We start from the raw sequence: 8,512 nt of genomic DNA on the forward strand, positions 1-8,512 counted from the left end.
AGCTCAGTGTCCTACACCAGCTGGGTGGCAGCATCACCTTTCAAACACAGACAGGCCTGTGTCACTGTCATATTTTCTGGGAAAATCCCTTCACCAGGATTTGCTCCTGGGAAGCTGAGAAGCCTCAGAGAAGAATGAAAACAATAATTATCTCGTTTGCTTCTCCTGTGTTTTGCTGCTTTGGAATGTGGTTTGGACATTGTTTACCAACAGATGCTTGTTTGATGGGTTTCATGTGAATTGTTTTGGCTTAATGACCAATCACCATCAGCTGTGTCAGGGCTCTGGAAGGAGTCATGAGTTTTTCAGTAGTATCTTGTTAAGCCTTCTGTAAGTATCCTTTCTCTATTCTTTAGTATTGTTTTAGTATAGCATTCTTTAATATAATATAGTAACATAAAATAATAAATTAGCCTTCTAAAAACACGGAGTCAGATTCATTCCTTCCTGCCACAGGGGACCCCAGTAAATGCCATAGGCCTGGCTTTCCATGTCACAACTGTCTTGCCATTTAGGCCTAACCCTGAGGTCTGGGATGAGAATCCAGCCTGGCAAGGCTCCCAGCCTGCCTCACCACTGTGACAAACCCATCAGCAACCACCTGGCTTAAGACCACGGTGCTCTGGCTGGACCCCTCTCACCTGTAGCTCCAGGCTGTTCCCAGGAGGACAAGGGGAACTTTGGAGCACAGTTCAAGTGGGACATATGTTCATTTGCAAAGTAATGTGCAAGAAGTTTGAGGAGCTGCTGTCTCAGCGGGGAGCTCACTCTCACTCAGCCACAACCTCAGCTGAAGGAGCTCAAACTCCTTAAACAGCTCTGAGCTCTTTCTAGGGCCAGTGCCAGTGCCCTGGGCTGCTTCACACTGGCACTCAGGGCTCCACCACCACAGGCACAGATTTAAAGGACCAATTCCAAGCTCCCTGTGTGTCTCCAGCAGAACTGATTCAACAGGAGCTTGAAGGCATCATCATCCATCCAAGAACCACAGGCTTGGACTGAAGGTCTTGGGAAAGAAAACGTGTGGTCTGGAGCCTGTCCCTGGATTCAGGGGGAAATTGCTGGTGCTCTCCCATGGTTCATGACTGACTGACTGGCTCTGGGAGACATCCCAACAGCCCTGCACTTGCCAAAGTCACTGGGGATGGGAATTAGATTATCTTTAAGGTCCCTTCCAGCCCAAGCCTTTGTATGATTCTATAAAATCTATGAAATATCCTTCATTATATTTTAAATAGAAAGGATATTTCTTTTACACTCTGTATTCTGAGCCTTTGGAGTGCCCTTATCCAGGCTGGTCTCTTTGACAATGGAAGCCTCCTCATAATGCAGTTCAGTAATGCGACTTCAGACAGGGAAGCTTCAAGGAAAACTCCAAAAGCTGCAGCAGAGCTCTCAGAGCTGGCAGCACCAGGAAGGGATCACAGGCAGACTCTGCTTACCCAGGGACACCCTCCTCTCTGCCTGTCAGACCCTTCGTTTTTCTTCCATTTCCACTCCACCATCTCTCATCAAAGTGACAGGTGTGAGACCATGGATCTCAATTAATGTCTGTTAACTGCTTGGATGGAATTTGACAGAATATGAAATGCTATTATTAAATGCATAGAAATAACTAAAGATAGGATAAAGTGCACATGCATAGATATGTAACAATTTTATATATATATATATATATATATGTATATATGTATGCATTATTTTTTTTCTCAAGAAGCCAGTGAAAAGTTATTGACTTTTTATCCCCTTCTGAGATACTTTCTGATTATGTACGGCCTTGACAATTATTCCAATGCTTGTTATATGAAACACCAGTGTGTCTCATATGTAAGCAATATCCTTCCAGAAATAACTATCCTTTTGACATAATGTTATATATATGCTTCTTTGTTTAGGCATCCTGCAGATTAATAAAATCAAGAGCCAGATGCCTTGAGACAAATTAGCCATTTCCTGTCAATAAAATGTAATGCAGCACACTTAATTTATAGGAAACACTGGTGCCATGAAATGCTTGGGGCTGCCTGTGCTGCTCATCCCTGTGGCAGCACCATTGCTACTGCAGCCCTACAACCACACAGCATTGGTCCATAAGTACAGAAGATTTTATCTAAATAAGAGACATTAACAGGCTAAGATGGTTCTGCACCACAAAGATCCATTTGACTTTGAATTTGCTTAGTCACTCTCCAATTCATTTTTCATCTCCAAGATTGTCTATATTCACTTCTAAAACCAGGTTGTGTTTATGGGCATTTGAATAATGACAGAGCTCTGCAGCTGTTTGGCACTGCTTATGAAATGGCATTTGTGACAGGGAAGATGCCTCTGACAAGACCAAGTCACAGAATCATACAATCACACAATCACTGAGGTTGGAAAAGACCTCTAGGATAATTAAGTCTGCATCTAACCAATCTGTTAGATTGGTTGTTAATAACTTGAGAGAAGAAATATCTGAAAAAGTTCTTAAAAACCAACCCCTCCTATCATCCTGTATTTTTCTTGTATATTTCTAACTCATCCAAGGGTTGTTTTCTTCTCTAGACTTTGGTTAAAATACTTTGGTGCCCCAGCCTAGTTTGGGACAAATTGCTGAGACTCATCTGCAATTAGCACAGTTATTTTTGGAAGACCTGTTGCTGTGCCATAGTTAAGCTGCATTATGTTTTATCATGTTGTTTAACATGCAAAGCATGTGGTATCACCCTCAAATGTTTACCATGTACTCCCCTTTTTAAAACTTGACATTTTTGAGGTTTTTCAAGAAAGACAATAATTCAGGCTCTAAGTGCTAAATAATTAAGAATTAGTCCCCAAAAGCTCACGTTTTGAGTTCTGTGATTTATTGAAGACCTTCTACATTGACAAGGTCAAAACAGAGAAAGAGAAAACACGGGGAACATTTCATGACTTTTCATTGGCTCTGGCATTATTTTACTCTAAAAATTCAGACTTTCAGCAGTCAACATAAAATTTCTGAGAGTTTCTCCAATTCTTCAATGCTGTATTAAAAACCATCTTAATCAGCTGAAGTGATAAGTATGGTGGGACCTGTTCACACAGGACCCTTTCTCTCAGCCTCCACCAAGGAGACAGAAATAACCTCTGCTGGGGTTTCTTCTTTAACATAAAAAATTATAGGGGAATAGGGAAGCATTCACTAATTATTTGTTAAGACAAGGTGGAAGTCCTGAACTGGCTAACTTTAATGGAAACAAAGAAATCTGTTCCTCAGCCAAAGCTTATGATTCTCATGGAGTGCCCAGCCCATTTCCCCTTCCCTTTGATTTATAGCAAACGGATCCATTCCTTGAAACAGACAGATTTTTTGCACTCCCCTCACGAAAAAGCTAAACAACAGAACCAGCCAGCAAAAACAAACAAAAAAATTCCTCTTTTTTAAACAATAGCGACCTTTTCTCAAGAAAATATCAATTTTGATAAAAGTTTATTGTTTCCCCCAGACTTCTGGTGACCAGGGAGGAAAAGGTCAAGTTCCCACTAGAGCATTTTTCATCTGAGCAATGCTGAGAGGTCAGAGAGCTCAGCATGCTGAAGGTGAAGCCCCAAGGTGACCCTGTCAGCCTGAGCACTGCCTGCCACCAGTGATCCAGCCCCAGCCCCTGGCCCCAGGGCCCACACCCACCCCTGGGCTGCCTCCCCTCCTGCCCCAATGCAGAGCAAACCCACCAAAACACATCCTCACCTATGTCACCCTGACAGAAACCTCAGAGAGCAGAACAGGCTCTCACAAAGCAAAAGACCTTTTTTATTTGCACAAAACAGAAAGTTCTACTCAGAGCTATGTGGCTCTGCGAGGAAAATTGGATGTTGGGCAAAAAAAAAAAATCTCCGATCTTTTCCATCTATCTGAGTAAGTGACAGCTGTGATCAGATGCACACACTTGGGAAATTACAGCATGTGGCAAGGACAAGGGGCTGTAATCCTTTCAAAAAGACTTGTGTTCCCAGAGGGGACCCCTCAGACACTCCAGGAGACCCCATCCTTCCCCCAGCTCTGCTCTGTTTTCCCCCTTTAGCCCTCCCCAGATGGGAATCCCCCATCCCCTCCCCACTGCCTTGCAATGGAAGCAGCAACAGCAGGAGGCTTCACAGCTCACTGCCCCAGCCCTGCAGCCTGAACACGAGGAGGAAGAGCAGGGACAAAGATTGGAGTGACTTTGAAGGAGCAGGAGGACATGACTGTTAAATTGCAGCAGAATGTGGATTAAAGCAGTTGAGCCTGGTTTGGCACAGAAAGTCTGCCACGTCTCTTGGCCCTGCAAAGCTGCATTGGGCCAACCTGCTTGCAGCTCCTGGTAAGGTTTATTTATAGGCCACCTTTCTCTTTTGTCCATGCACAATTAGGAAGTGCAGAAAACTAAATTACTTGCAGCAAATGGAATTTGGATGGGGAAATGCCTCCTTACATCCCATGGAAAATGAGGTGTCTACCTCAGAAATCTTCTGTTCAACACCTCTGGATCATGCATGAGTGGCAAACTAATGTGCTTTGGCTGATAGGGGAGCCTTTTCTGCTCTTTTACATCTGTTTTTTTGGTTCCAAGAGGAAGGAAGGAGCTTAGAAGTGAATTTTAGAAAAATAACTTCAGTTTATGTGTGTGAATTCCCTCACTAGAGAACATACTCACGCCAGTCAAATCTCACTATAAAGAACTTATTCAACCCAACAGGTTGATTTCAAGAGCCCATTATACAAGGCACAAATGGAAAAAAAATCTGTGTATTTGCTGTATGTTTTCACAGTGTTCAGCTCACTTACAATTAAACTTTCCATTTTAAGGAATATTACAATAGGGTTTTAATTCAACAGCATCTCCAGAAAAAGAGTTATACTTCATATTTCCATATTTATCATGTCAAAGGGTAGAAACAAATGAGCATTGTCACATTCTGACACTGAATAAAATGTCATGAAAGCCAAATTACACACTTAGAATTTACAATTTTTATTCCAGGAGAGAGAGAAACTGTTAAATATATTTAAGGAAAAAGAAGTAAAGCATTCAAAACAATGAAAGAGAGGATCTTTCTTGCTTTATTACCTCTAGAATGCCAACCTCTTCTTTTTAAAAGCCAGGCAGACAAAGACCTGTCATCCAGTATCTTCACAAATTACAGTCCAACCTGTAAATACAAACAGAGCACTTGATATGATCTTCAGGCATTTCTATTTTCTATTTAATACTGTTTCATGCATTCATGTGCTAATAAAGGTTAAACTAGGTGATCCTTCAAGCAGCCCTCTACACTTTATCTGCCAGAGCTATAAAAGCCAAAGAAAATTGGTGCATTTATATTGTGAAAAGAGAAAGACTTGGAGCATTGTAATGAAGTAGGGTATTTCTTCTCGTGTATCATTTCAGCAGCAGTTGTTTACAACAAAAACATTTAGTCAGAACTGGATTTTTATGAGAAATCCTCATGTGTTACTAATCTTCTGCTGACATCAGACTGATTCTCTTGGATCTTTCATTTGCTTCTGGTGAATCACCCTGCTCATAAAACAAATTGCCTTGTCCTGACTTGGATTTCCACCTTGATTTTCAGTGTGGCTTCAGGTATATGCAGCAGTTTACCCTTGAGAAAATTCAGCATACTCATGCTAGCACAGTCTTCATCTTAAAATAACACATAACTCCATTGTGCAATGAACAAAATAAAAAATTGGAGGAATTAATTCTAGAACACTTCCAGTATAGAACAGCCTTTTTACCTCAGACTCCAAAACCAGAACCAGATGCACAATTAGGTACAAGATGGCCTGCATAACCAGCAGACAAAAGTGTTTATCAAAATATCTCCTTATCCCCTTTGACTTCCCAGCCTTGTCTTCAGCCTTCCTAAGGTATCAATTTCTCCTACTCTATTCTGCAAATACACAAGTCCCCTTTTAACCCTCGCAGTAGTTTGAAACACATGGCATAAAAACCTTTTGTGGAGCCCCACAAAGAACCTTTGGGCAAAATAAGCAGCTGACTAAAATCACCTTTTCAGATCTCCACATCCCTCAAAAGTTCAGAGCAAGGTCCTGAACACAAATGGTTGCTTTGGCTGAGAGCTGGCAGATTTGGGTTACAAGATGAGGAAAAGGCGTAATGAAAACCTTTGTCATACAGACAAAAAAGATTGCCCCATAATGAAAGCCAAAGAAACACATGGATATAGAAGCTGGGTTTAGCAAAATTGCTTCCATGGTTTCACCAAAGAGCTGAGATAAACATGAACAGGCAAATCTTGATGCACCCACTCATTGGGCTAGAGAACAAATTATCATTACAGAATAAATGGCATTCTCCTTTGGGCAGAGCTGATAAACAGCAATCTAGAGAGAAGGGAAAAAAGCAAGAATATCCCTTGCAAAGGAATTACAATAAAAAGCCCATGTGTTACTATAATGTTTCACGATCACACAGGATGAGCCAACACCAATTAAAGGCCAAACTCTGCTCTGGAACTACAAGCTCATCTCCCATTTGCAGCAGCAATGATAGAAGCAGCAAATTTTGGCCATGACCTCGTCTTTTATTAACATCCTAGGTGCCAGAAGGCAGATTTACAAAGGCATTTTTTGAGATAAAATTGCATATGGGCCCGTTGACACAAATACAGGGATTTGCAGAAGATCCTCTGGGATGCCTGAAGTGACTTTTTTAATTTTTAATCACAAACAAATGAGTCATGTTAGAAAGAGTACACAGAAAGAGAACTACTACCATGTCCATAAGCACTGATTGTTTTAAAAAACCTAAATTAAGCTTGGCAATTCTAGCACTTGAAGTTTCTTTTCTCTGTTATTTGTATGCACACACACGGTCTGACAAAGCACCTCCAAAATTATGACATAGATTTAAACCAAAAAAAAATAAAAACTGTGCACATTTTTAGAAATACCCACTATGGTGCAGCAAAATTCTTTCATTATTTTCCCATCTTTTCATTTTAATCTGATAAATGTACACATTAAGCCCTTCTCTCAATAAATTTTTTATAATCAAGTGGAATCTGATTTTTCCCAACATTGTTATTCTCAACTGCTTCCTTCCTTTTCCAAAGGCATTTTTTGACTTAAGTTGTTTTTTTACATTTGAAATGGAGCAACTGAAATTGGAATTGAGCAAAGCATTTCATTTCCTTAGATCAAGAGATTCTTAGGATTTTCCAGAAATGCTTTAATTATTTTGGGAGAAAAACGTTAGCTTTCCTTAGTAACTCAGAGCAGGTCCTTCCCTGTATAGCAGGCTAGTCAGTGCTTCTTTAGCCTAAAATAGCAGCTCATCTTTTAAAATATTGAGTTATGCTCTATGAACAATGTATTTTGTCACATCATGCTGCTTTTTGTGGTTTTTTTTTTCCCTGAAATGTCTTCCTTGAATATTTTTTTATATAAGTTGGTAAAATATAGATTATCTAAGAGTCTATCATTGTTTGCATCATCCTCCTCCATTTACTGTAATCTACAGACCTCAAGACCATGGATTTGACAGCAGTGCCACCATCCAAGGCACTCACAAAACAACAAACACCACGGCTATGGCAAGATCCTGAACTCATGTGCTAGAGGGTTTCTGCATTTCACAGTTATTGTTCTTTGTTTTGAGGAGGTGCCTACAGTTCTCAGCAGCAAACTGATCCCTCCTAGATATCAGGTCATGTGTAATGAAAACTAAAAGGGACAATGAAAATAATAACTTGTTGATTGGTCATTTTCTCCCAGCTGTCATTTATGTCCTCACCATGCCTTCATTTCTGTTTCCAAGTTAATGTTTTTTAATTTTGACCAAGCTCGTGCTGAAATTTAACACAAAGCTATTTAAAATACTTAAGGTCCAATCTAACTCCTATTCAAGTAGATTGAAGGAAAGATGGATTTTATTTCTTTATTTCAGAATAGAAAATATTCCTGTATTTCTGCTAAGATAAAGGCCAGTGCAGGACATCAAACTGCTGGATTCCATCATGCCAGAAGCATTTCCCACACATGTCTCAACAACGTGAGATCCAGATGAAAACAAAAGCCTTTTTCCCAAGCAACAGCACCACCCCAGTCCTGTCCCAAGCCCCTCCTCACTCCTTCCTGAGCTGGGACAATTGTTCAAAGTCTTTTCCAAAATTTTTCAATTTACTTTCCTTATATTTACTTCCCAGTTTATACTGGCAATGAAGCCAGCCAAGGCATTCCTTTTTGTCTTGAGCAGAACAAGGTGGATTTTTTTTGTAAATCATTTTTACATATACAATATTCATAGTCCTAGAGATGAGCTAAAAAAATCTACTGTAAGGACTGAGCAGCTGTTCTTAAACAAACTTGCTTGATTTTATTGCTGGTGCTTTATTTTTCCTTTTTCTCTCCTCTCTTGTTGTCTCTGTCACCAGTACCAACCATTTTCATCCCTGACATCAGACTGTAATTTATGGAAGTTCTTGCTCTATGGTTTAAAAAACTATTTTAATGACCTCCATTAATTAAAATACATCTTCAAATCTT

This window comes from Molothrus aeneus, chromosome 2 (genome assembly GCF_037042795.1).
Source record: "Molothrus aeneus isolate 106 chromosome 2, BPBGC_Maene_1.0, whole genome shotgun sequence".
NCBI classification, from domain to species: Eukaryota; Metazoa; Chordata; class Aves; order Passeriformes; family Icteridae; genus Molothrus; species Molothrus aeneus.